We start from the raw sequence: 11,863 nt of genomic DNA, 5'->3' as shown, positions 1-11,863 counted from the left end.
ATCCAGAATGTAGGCTACATAAGCTACTGTCTTTCTCTTTGGCATCCCAAGCTATAAAGTTTTAAATGACAATAAAAGTAATAGTCACATTCTCCAATGTGTTGCAATAGCAACTTTTTGGTGGTCTGAGAATGTTCAAAGTAAAACTATCCTCATCATTTACTTGGTGTATACCTGCAGAGATGGACCACCCAACACACATCTCCATCCCCATTCAATCAGGGAAGAAGTTGGTTTCCTCCAGGGCCCTGAAGCTAATGGTTTTAATTCAAATGACAACACAAGTGCCCCGAAAACCAACTGAATTATATTTCTAGGCACATGTGTCGTAATGGCTGTCAAAGAGAAACACGTTAGCAGGTTATCTGGCTTCCCCATCTTCTTCAGGTGTAATGCAGTCATTCATTTTGTTAACTCTCTCTCTTTGTATTTCAACGCGGAGGAGACCACAAACTGAAAAATACACACTAGTCTATTTTTGCTTGCAGTTGGTCTGTTTGTGGGAGTAATTGTTTCATACCCAGTGAACCACAAATGGGCTTATATTTGTATAAAAACTTTTCAGAAAACAGGAGGGACATTTTAGGGTATGGGGGCTCTTTGTATATGTGGCAATATCTATGTAGGAATGCAATGCCAAATTCTTCCAAGTAATTTCACTCTAATTCTTATAGGGTAGTGTAGTTGGGGGATCGATTTCATTGAATTGATTTTAATGTCAGCTCCTTACTGGTAGGCTTTCACTGAGGTTCATCTAGACCTTTTTCCTTTTTAATGTACACTTGTTTTACTCATAATTTGTAACATTCAGGGATACCAAAAGTCATTCTAATGATGGTTGAACTTAATGTAAAAATTTTAACCTCCTCTTAAAACATCTACTGATCCATCTCATTCAATGGCAATACTCAATGTTAAAAAGGAATATAAAAACAAACAATTTTGCATGGTTTTTATAAAGGTCTCTTTCACTATTAGTGGGCAGTGCATTTAACAGTTAAATATATTTAAATAATGTATATGTGACTGTATGACTGCAGTGCTGGTAACTAGAGAAAGTGCCAATTCAACTAGAAACCAGCTTACAAGTAATGTCCAAATATTTAAAATATAGCTCTTGTTTAGATCATCCTTTATTTCAATAACCTTCCTAGGGAGGAAAAAGCCTAATGGTCACAACGGAATTATTTTGAGGCCACATCTTCAGTTACCCGTTCCCAGAGGTTGTTTTCAGCTGCATTAAGCCTCCAATTCCAGGGCAAGCCCAAGTTTGTGGCCTCCAGCACTGATGCTCTTCCTGAGTACCAGAGTAGATGGTTTAAGCTTCACTCCAGGCCTCAGAGTCTGAGTCTAGCCCACTCCAATGAAACTAGAGCTGTTGACTTGTAAAAATGGAAGCAGTGAGATCCAACTGATATTTGAGCTGCAAGGCCAAAACAAGGACAGTTGATACCTGATGTCCAAGCAAGGCTTACTGAAGTGTCAAGATCTTCACATACTCTCTGATAAATCGATCCTCCAAATTCTGACCCATCATTGACACTAGTGTGTAGCTGGATGCCCCTAGTCCTGTAGCCCACAGCAAAGGAAACCTTTGTCAGCTCTGACTTGGCACTGTCAAAGGCCATCTGGTTCCCAGTAAGCCAGCCCTCCTAACTCAAGACAGCTGAACCACAGATTGCAGCAAACTCAAAGTCAACATCACAACAAACTCAAAGTCAATATCACAACCAAGGTTTCTGCAAGTCAACATCACAACCAAGGTTTCTACTTGTAGAAGGTGTCCTCTTGTAGGAGGACTTAATATCACCACTTTTCTTTCCCCGTGTTTGGTGAGAAGGTAGTATCAAACATCAGTTTCAAGCCTTGACAAATCTGGTCTTCAATTGCGATTTCTGTTCCCAGAGTATGATCAGTGATCTGTGTCCCTGTGACGGTCAGACCGTACTCACACCATTTATATTTGGTCTCCAAGGTCCCAGTAACTTCACCAGTCTGTATTCAATGAGCCAGATGTTGAGAATTCCACACTACTACATGATTTTGTTTTCACATCTGGTTTCACCAACCCCACACCGAATCTTTTGTGGAAAATATCTCTGGTAGCTTTGCCAAGGTCAACATGTGCTGGCGGAATACACATGGGCAGTGGGTGGGTCTGTGTGCAGGTTGCCACGGCGAGGTGGCAGGAAGAGGTGAGCAGTGGAAAGAGATGATCTGCTGGCCTTCTCTGGGGGGTTGCTGCCTCCACTAGGCTCACAGCTGAGGTGGCTGGGCTCTCTTAGGGTCAGCCTGCAGCTCCCACAGCTGGAGGCGAAGTGAACGAGCTAGACCTCTTTTAAGGTATTGACAATGCTAACTTGCATCATTAATACTCTCTTTCTATCTCCAACACACACACACACACACAAGCACATACAATAAACCCTAAAATATCCACAGTCTTGATGTGTAAATTTTCTGGGACAAGCCAGGTCCCACACGTTAGTAGGACATCAGTTTTTGTCTTTAAGAAATCATCTGGAAGGTTCAGGATATAGTTTTTATGTATGTTTCATGACTTTATGTATGTTTCATGATTTTATGTATGTTTCATGATCGATATTTCCTTTTCCAACTATTCTCTTCTAGCGGGCACATGGATTTTTCCATGAGGGAGTCTGTGAGTTTGCCTTGCCATAGCGCCTAGACTGTAGGTAAGGTCTCAAGAAAAATGTTGGATGACTGAATTAAACCTGAATGATTGCTCTGTCTTTCCTATGTGGTTAACCAGGGCCTGTGATATTTTGAGAGCAGGACAAAAAATGACTGACTAGTTACTGATAACAAGTGTAGCTTGCTTGGTAAACTAATCTGACGATAAGGGATAATCACATTTCGTGCTTTAGGGCACATCATGTTGATCTCTTGCAGGAGTCTAAAAGGAATTTCTCCCTCCTGGCAGAACAATGTTATGCAACAGGCCTCTGAGTTCTTGATGGAGTCTGGAAGTCTCTTGGGTCTTGCCTGGAGCAAGAAGTCTTGCAGGGGACAGGCTGATTCTAACCTGAGGCTCTCCTGTCCCTCAGTGCTTTCTGAACATGCTGGCAGATTGGTATCTCACGCTTTGTGCTGGGGAAGGCTGCGTCATCGCTTCCCTGGTTTGACTGCTCACTGCTCTTGCTCAAAAGTTGATGAAAGTGGTGATGAAACGCGGTACGTCACTCAGACTCTTTTGCTTTCAACCCTCATGTTCAGTTATATGAAATATTATTCTTAGAACCAAGGCAAACACTCTACAGCATTTTCTCCCAGTTATTCTTGGTCTAGAAATTGTGATATCTTAACTGCAGGGATCCTGTTTCTTATGAATAATTTTATATAATTCTTATCCATAATTCATAAAATAAGTGCTGAACAGTCCTGTAGATTTAATTCTTATCTGTAATTCTATCCACCTTAAACCACCTTCCTCAACTAGGGTTCCTCATCTGAACTCTGGAATACAGGACATTGTGGAAGGGACCATTTTTAAAATTTTCCTAAAGATGGTTTGCAACAGGGAACCTTCTAAACTTACTAGAGAAAAAGGAACTCATTGTATAACAGGGTCTTATGGGAAACTTCAAGGCTGTAATCAGATGGAAAATTTGTCCTAGGCAACTTTTGCCCTTCATGCTTTCTATAGTTTATTTTCCTGACATCGGTTGCAGCATCAAAGCATTTAGCACTCAGGCTCCCATTTGTTTCTGGTTGACCAGCTGCCTCAATGTAGGGCACTGACTCAGCCTCCTCTATCCAAGCCATTCCCTACCTGCTTGCCTTTCTTAAAACTCACCTGTCTGAGCTTCTTAGCTCCTGCTCTCTGACAGGAGGCAATGCATATTCACAGTACTTTATCATTCAGGGAGGTTATATTAATTATAAAAATAAAGATCTCCATAACAGGGTCCCTCAATGTCTAGTCTAGGGAACACACCCACACCCACGTATGTATCTATCCAGAGTATATTGTGTATCGACTTAAATAAATATATAAATGATAAGAGATTTCCATAAGCTCCAAAGATTGGTAGAAAATAAGTATCATTTATTTAATTACCTTTGTTAAACACTTAATGCACATAAAGTAGCAAGTTAGGCACTGAAATACGGAGATGAATAGCACAAGATTCTCACGTGCATCAAGTTAGGGAGACAAATCAATAAGCAGACACAAAGAGCTTGCAGATCATGAAATTTAAATTTTTCTTAAAGTCCGTGAAGAATCATGGAATGGTGTAGCAGAGACGTGCTGTGACCACATCAGTCTGACGACTGTGTCCAAGGTGGCTGGGGATGGGAGTGGTAGGGCACTGAAAACAGAGTCATTCAGACAGCCTGGGATATTTTTTAAATCATCCAGGTACAAAACAAATGAAGGCTTGACCAAGTTTGTGATACAGAGAAAGAGAAAATCGAAGCCAGCGCGGTGGCTCAATAGGCTAATCCTCCACCTAGCGGTGCCGGCACCCTGGGTTCTAGTCCCGGTCGGGGTGCCAGATTCTGTCCCGGTTGCCCCTCTTCCAGGCCAGCTCTCTGCTGTGGCCAGGGAGTGCAGTGGAGGATGGCCCAAGTTCTTGGGCCCTGCACCCCATGGGAGACCAGGATAAGTACCTGGCTCCTGCCTTCGGATCAGTGCGGTGCGCTGGCCGCAGTGTGCCGGCCGCAGCGGCCATTGGAGGGTGAACCAACGGCAAAGGAAGACCTTTCTCTCTGTCTCTGTCTCTCTCTCTCACTGTCCACTCTGCCTGTTAAAAAAAAAAGAGAGAGAAAATCGAAATGGATATAGATTGATGAGTGATTGGATGTGGATGTTGAGAAAACACAAAGCGTAAAGCTGACTGCTGGATTTATGGTCTGGGGTAGTCTGAGAGGACCTGGAGCTGTTGGTGAAGAGGGAAACCCAGCAGCCGCAGCAGCAGCAGGTTTTGAGGAAAGAGGGTGAGTTTAATTCTGGAGCCTGTGTGACCTTCTGGTGGAGATAATGGGTCCGATGGGAGGAGAAAGGAGATTTGTGTTGGTGATATTGTCCAGTCTTACTAATAATTTTCCTGTGGTTCTTGCCATCTATTCAGATAAGAATTCTGAATGCTGGCTCAAAATAGACCAGATGACATGGTAAGTTTTTCAGTGTTTTATTCAGTGAGAGAAATGTGCAAGAAAGTAAGGGCTTTAATTAGGGGAGAAAGAAGTCTAGAAGCTAAGTTGGGTTCATACCGTGCAGAGAGCAGGCCAGGAGCCACGTGGAGCAAGCTTGCAGACAGGAAAGCAAGAGTGGGCAGTCAGAAGGCCATGTGCCCACAGGGCAACAAGGGCAGGGCCCACTGTGCTCCAGGCCTTTTATTCACTCCCAAAGGGGCGTGGTTACATAGTTTGATTGGCAGATAGGCAGCCAGGTGAGATCAGGTAGGGGCGTAAGATGACACAGGGAGCATGATTTCTAGCTCACAAATCTAATCAGTTGTATCCTATCTGCCTGCCTATTTATCATTAGGGCTAGAGATTTAGGAGTCATTAATATGTAACTCCTGATGCAGATGAAATAGTCAAAGAAGAATGAAGAGAGAAGAGACATGTGAAGGATTTCCCCGAAGAAAACCAATGGCATAGGAAGATGTGCAAGAGTGAGGGGTAGGAATGGGATGGGCTGTGCAGCTAGAATATCCAACACGATGTGTGCAGGCAGTCAGCGCCTTCTCCACGAATAGTCATCATGAATTCTGCTCTTGCCTTCAGAGTGCAGACTTCTCAATCGTCTCTGCACCCCAACACCTAGCACCGCTCCTTGCACCTGGTGGATGCCCAAAAAGGCACTTACAGGGGGAATGCGACGGGCCCACGGAGGGGGAAGTCAGAAGGAGGAAACTGGTTTTTAAGGAGGAGGGTGTGGTCAGTGTCATGCACCCGTCCAAGGTCAAGTAATCTGAGCACTCAGGTGTGTCCGGCAGATCTGGCAGTGCGCAGATCATCTGTGACCATTGCTTGCTTGACCCATACCCGTGGAGCAGGAGGGTGAGGAGTGAGGGGCAGCTGAAACATGTGGTGGCCGTGAGTTAGTCCACACTTTTTTCAGGAAGCTGGGCTGTGACGGAAAGAAAAAGACACTGGTGGCCAGCACGTGGTAGCGCTCCTGAAATTTCCCAAGTGGACAGCGTTTGAAGGAGACCTCTTTGCCAGCTCATTCCTTTCCTCATCCTTAGTGCCTGAGCTCCTCCTTGGAGCAGAAGCTGACAGCTCCCATCTTTGGGCATCCGTTTTTGTTTTTTTTTTTTTTTTTTTTTTTTTTTTTACAAAAATTTCTTATTTAGGGAATCCCCAAGGGTGTCCACCATGTCACTTCGATCCATGGGTTCCAGTTCTGCTTTCTTGAGCAGGAGGCCGTATCAAGTGTAACTTCTGTTTTCATGAACCACGAAGCAAAACAAACAAGCAAACAAACAAAAACCAGAGGTTGCTTTTTGGACGCTGATTCCCAGGATAGTTTGATCCTGTTTTCCCTGGTGTTCTTGAAACTACACAAACTACTTTGATGTATGCTGCCAACCAAAAATATCCTTGCCTAGTCTCCAGGGAGCTGGTGATAAATGTTAGGAAGTGAGAACATTTTTAGGTAATATAAAACTGAATCCCAAAACATACTTCCGCTGTGGACTCTTAGGAGTACAGAAAAAAAACTCACCGTAAAACTGTGCTTATTGAACGTAATTTATATAAATAAACTAAGACAAAAGCAAAGTAGTTTTATAAGCAAAATAAAACTGCATGCTTTTTCCCTCCTTCCTTTAACTTTTTTTTATTTGAAAAGAAAACTAAGTACATTTAGGCCAGGGAAAAACTTTGATTTCAACATTTAGACTCTTCAAAGCATAATGGAGCCCGCTAAGCTGTCAAACATACGCATTTGCTTTAATTGGCTATTAAAAATTTCAAAACATAGGTTTATTTGATTTAATCTTATGTATCCATTACCATTATAAATATAATAGTGGATGATTTATGACAACTCCCTAAATCAAAGCTTGGGGAGCGATTTTAAACTTCACTTTCAGATTCTGGGAGGCAGCAGGTGATGGCACTAATCACTGGGACCCTATCCCTTGTGCAGGTGGCCTGGGCCATGTTCCTGTTTCCTGCCTTTGTGCTGACTCAGCCCTTGGCTATTGCAGGGATTTCGGGAGCCAAGCAGGGGATGGGAGCTCTGGCTGGCTGTGTGTCTGTCATGGCCTCCCAACTAAATAAACAAATTTAAACTTAGCTTTCAATATTCTTGCCCTGGGTAGGCTCATCTAATGGAAAATCCTTTGGTGCCTACCACTTTAAGAGGAGAAACGGCCAGGGAACCCATTTCAACCTGAAAATACACCAGTTTTTGTGCTAAAACTAAAATATCTGCAGCACAGACCCAAAGCAAAGCATTTTAAAAAGTTAGTCTGGTTGTTGACATGATTTATCATGACAGCTGTCTGTATTTTTATACAATTCCGTCTGCATCGCCCTAGAAACAGGTAAGTTAACATGTGGTTACGTTCTAACCACAACTGTTAGAAGGCCCAATTTCCCAGGCCTGTTCCATTTTACTTTTTTTTTTTCTTCTTCCAGTTTCTTGTTGGTGGCCATGAAACTGCATTGGCATCAACATGCTTAATCAGAGGCATGAGTTTCATGAGAAGTCTTTTAAAAACGGGGTGAGCAGCTGCAGGACCTCCAGCTGCCGTGGAGGCATGATTCACACCCCGAGCGGGGACTTTCCGCAGGCCGGGGCCAGGGACTGTTCCTGCATGCTTCGATCCCTGACGCCAGCCAGTGAGCCAGACTCCTCCGGGCCCACCCATTTAGCCATCGGCTTCAGAAACCTGTTTTGGTGTGGTTTGGAAACCGCAGTGGGTGGGATTCCTCGTGCATGGCTCACTGCCTCTCTCTGTGACCCCTGAACATTTTTTTCTCCCAGGTTTGAATTGGTCAATCCTTTCCGCCTTAACCCTTGAGGGCACAAGCCAGCAAGGAAAGCCCCCTGGGAAAGTGACATTTATTCAGTCTGGCCACATTCGTGGACAAGTCTTCTTTGCGGCACTGAGAGTGAGGAACGAGGCTGAAATGGATTTAGTCATTAAGCTGACGGATATTGAGTATCTGTTATGCACCAGGAATGTGGTGGATGCTGTGGTTCACAGGTTAGCATAGAAAGCAAAACTGTTTGTAATCATTACTTAAAAAGCCAATGATCGTGTGGCGTGAGTGATACATGCAAGGCGCTGGAGGAGTGAGAGGAAGAGGGCTTGGTTAAAGAGGCTGAGGTGAGAATGAGAGAGAGCTTCATGGAGGAGCTGACGTTTGAATTGTCTTTGCGGGATGCACAGAGCTGTGCTGACAGAGAACGAGTGATCTTGCTTTCCAGGTTTTCAGAGAAAACAGAAAGTGTCACTCAAAGCAAAGAACATGAGGAGAAGAGGTGGCTGGATGAATGTATTAGCTTCTTTTTTTTTTTTTAATTTTTTTTTTTATCTTTGACAGGCAGAGTGGACAGTGAGAGAGAGAGAGACAGAGAGAAAGGTCTTCCTTTGCCGTTGGTTCACCCTCCAATAGCCACCGCGGCCTGCGCGTTGCGGCCGGCACATCGCGCTGATCCGAAGCCAGGAGCCAGGTGCTTCTCCTGGTCTCCCATGGGGTACAGGGCCCAAGCACCTGGGCCATCCTCCACTGCACTCCCTGGCCACAGCAGAGAGCTGGCCTGGAAGAGGGGCAACCGGGACAGAATCCGGCGCCTCGACCGGGATTAGAACCCGGTGTGCCGGCACCGCAGGCGGAGGATTAACCTATTGAGCTGCGGCGCCGGCCAGTCAGCTTCTTTTTTTAAAAAAAAATATTTTGTTTATTTGAAAGGCAGAGTTACAGTGTGTGTGTGTGAGAGAGAGAGAGAGAGAGACAGAGACCTTCCAGCTACTGGCTCACTCTCTAAATGGTTGCAACAGCCAGGGCTGGGTCAGGCTGAAGCCAGAAGCCAGGAACTTCGTCCTGATCTCCCACTTGGGGGGTAGGGACCCAGTTACTTAGGCCATCTTCTTCTGCTTTCCCAGGCGCATTAGCAGGGAGCTGGATCAGAAGTGGAGTGGCTATTGCCCAAGTGGAATGCCGGCATCGGCATTGCAGGCAGCAACTTAACCCATTACACCACAACACCGGGCCGTGTTAGTCATCTATTCGTCAACTTCTTAAAATTGTGTTTAGTAATTGATGTCTGGAACAAAATACTCTTACTTTCTTTCCACTATCAGATATCATTCTCATGTGTTAACTGGCAGAATTCTTTACATTTAAATCTTAATTTTTCAATTCCTTTTCATTTAATCTTCACCAGGAGACCAAAATAACTAACCATCTCTGACCGTGAAATAAACTTTTTGTTGTTCCAAAGCTACTTGATACAGTTATCTCTTGAAAAAAGAAGTCATAAAACAGAAAACCTAAAAATGGCTGTTTAGGGGTTGGCGCTGTGGTGCAGCAGGTAAAGCCGCTACCTGCAGTGCCAGCATCCCATATGGGCACTTGTTCAAGTCTCAGCTGCTCCACTTCCGATCCAGATCTCTGCTATGGTCTAGGAAAGCAGCGGAAGATGGTCCAGTGTGTTGGCCCCAGCACCTAGGTGAAAGACCCAAAAGAAACTCCTGGCTCCTGGCTTCAGATTGGCCCAGCTCTGGCCATTGTAGCCATTTGGGGAGTGAACCAGAAGACGGAAGGTTTCTCTCTCTTTGTCTTTCCCTCTCTCTGTCTGTAACTCTGCCTCTCAAATAAATAAATAAATCTTAAAAAAATAAAAAAGGGCTGTCTGGTGTGTTTCAGTTGATGAGAACAGCAGTGTGTCAGAGCCTGACAAAGACACAAAGTGAGGTCAAGTATGTCCCTATGATCTACCATAATGTAAGTACTGGGAAGTAATAATTTCAAAAAAGTCTCCAAATGGATATTCCGTATTTTACCTATTGCATGTGTATTCTCTATAGCAATGACAGAATTGCCGATTTTGCCCAGAGAACCTCCTGTATTGTCTTTGATAATTGATGTTCTGGGCTAGATGTAAGCCGCAGCTACCACAGGCTAGAAAAGGCCCATTCCTCCTTGTGGGCATAGTTAAAAGAGCCTCGTGGTGGATGCAGTGGAGCACTGGATTTGAGTTCCAAAGCAAATGTGGGCTCTTGTGCTTGGAAACCTCGAAAGCAGGGTGGATAGCCATCCGGGGGAGTGTGGTCTTGCCTAGGGCCGGGTGTTTATGGAGGCGACCCCCATGGCGTCTCAGCACCTGTGTGTTCCTAGGAGTCTTCCTTAGTCACCAAAACTTTCGCTTGTTACTAAGCCAGTGCATTCTCTCGAGAACACTTTTCAACAATAGCTCAGAGGTGACATGAGCCAAAAATAATATTAATAGTGACCTCATTTCCTTAACAATTGTCCACTTGCCTCCTCTAAAAGGGATGAGGGGATGGGGAGAGGAAAACCCGAATTCTGCTTCTTTCCTCTAATAGATCAGAAACCACCAAGGCAAACAGCAAATCATTAAGCGCAGGGTTAGGAGCCAGTTCACCACTTTCTCAGACTAGGGACCCTACAAGATAGGGATAAAAATGACAGTAACACATCTACCAAGATGATCGGGAGGATTAACCAGAGTAATCCATGTAGCCTGCCTGGTGCACAGTGAGGATTCGGTTCACGGCAACTCTACGGTGGAAAAGCAGATCCACTTACCTCTACTTGCAAGTCTCTGATTTTCACACTCTGTATCCTGTGTTCACTAGATACCTAATGTAACCATGGGAGATGCAGAAGGAAGAACAAATTGATCTTGCAGTGACTGCAGGAGACTAGGGACCTTGAGAGGTGGATGAAGAGAGAAGTCAGCTCAAGGGTGTTGGTGTCAGTCGCTTATTGGAAAAAACTGTATATCCATGGGGTATAGCGTATGAATGCAGACTTCATTGATAAGTGCAGTAGGACTTGAGCATCCCACTTGAAAATAAGACTTGAATCGAGTCTTCCATTGATGGACAAAAATATGAGTAAAATAGCAAGGTTTTTTTTTTTTTATGGAATTGCAGTAAAGATACATAGCTGGGGACTGGCACTGTGGTGCAGCAGGTTAAAGCCCTGGCCAGCTGTGCCAGCATCCCATATGGGCACTGGTTTCAGTCCCAGCTGCTCCTCTTCCGATCCAGCTCTCTGCTATGGCCTGGGAAAGCAGTAGGAGATGGCACAAACCCTTGTGCTCCTGCACCCGTGTGGGAAGTTCTTCATGTTCGTTGCCACTATTCATGTTCTGCTTCTGCGTGGAGCCTTGTCTGGCTCAGCCCTTCTACAAGCATCTGCCTTCTCTGCTCCTCCCTGTTGACACTCTGCAGGGGCCACATTTCCCATGGGCCTTTTCCATTCTCCCTGTGCCACCTGGAGTAGCATTATGGGATGGCAGGGTAAGCCACCTCTTGGGACACCTGTATCCCGTATCACAGTGCTCGAGAGCAGTCCCACCTCTGCTTCCTATCCATGTTCATGCTAATGTGCCCGGACAACAGCAGGTGGTGGCTCAAGTTCTTGGGTTCTTGCCACCCACGTGGGAGATCTGGATGGCGTTCCAGGCTCCTGGATTTGGCTTTGGCCTGGCCTAGACTCTGCTGTTGTGGGGATTTGAGTAATCAACCAGTGGATGGAAGATCTCTGTCAATTTGCCTTTCAAATAAAAAATAAAAATACAAAATAAACCAGCGAACCTGTGGTATTTTGTTTCGATAGCCCTAAAACCGAATACTTGGGAACACAGAGCACTTGTTAGTGGTCGTTTTCACACTGCAAAGGC

At 44.8% G+C, this 11,863-nt stretch overlaps 1 pseudogene; it reads right to left on the bottom strand.

Moving 5' to 3' along the window:
* Positions 1 to 1,239: 1,239 nt before the first annotated feature.
* On the bottom strand, positions 1,240 to 2,143 carry LOC100355884 (non-selective voltage-gated ion channel VDAC2-like; annotated as a pseudogene).
* Between the last annotated feature and the right edge of the window lie 9,720 nt (positions 2,144 to 11,863).

The sequence above is a fragment of the Oryctolagus cuniculus genome, chromosome 13, assembly GCF_051225735.1.
Source record: "Oryctolagus cuniculus isolate XC-2025 breed Fujian yellow rabbit chromosome 13, ASM5122573v1, whole genome shotgun sequence".
NCBI classification, from domain to species: Eukaryota; Metazoa; Chordata; class Mammalia; order Lagomorpha; family Leporidae; genus Oryctolagus; species Oryctolagus cuniculus.
This window is presented reverse-complemented; position numbering and strand designations above follow the sequence as displayed.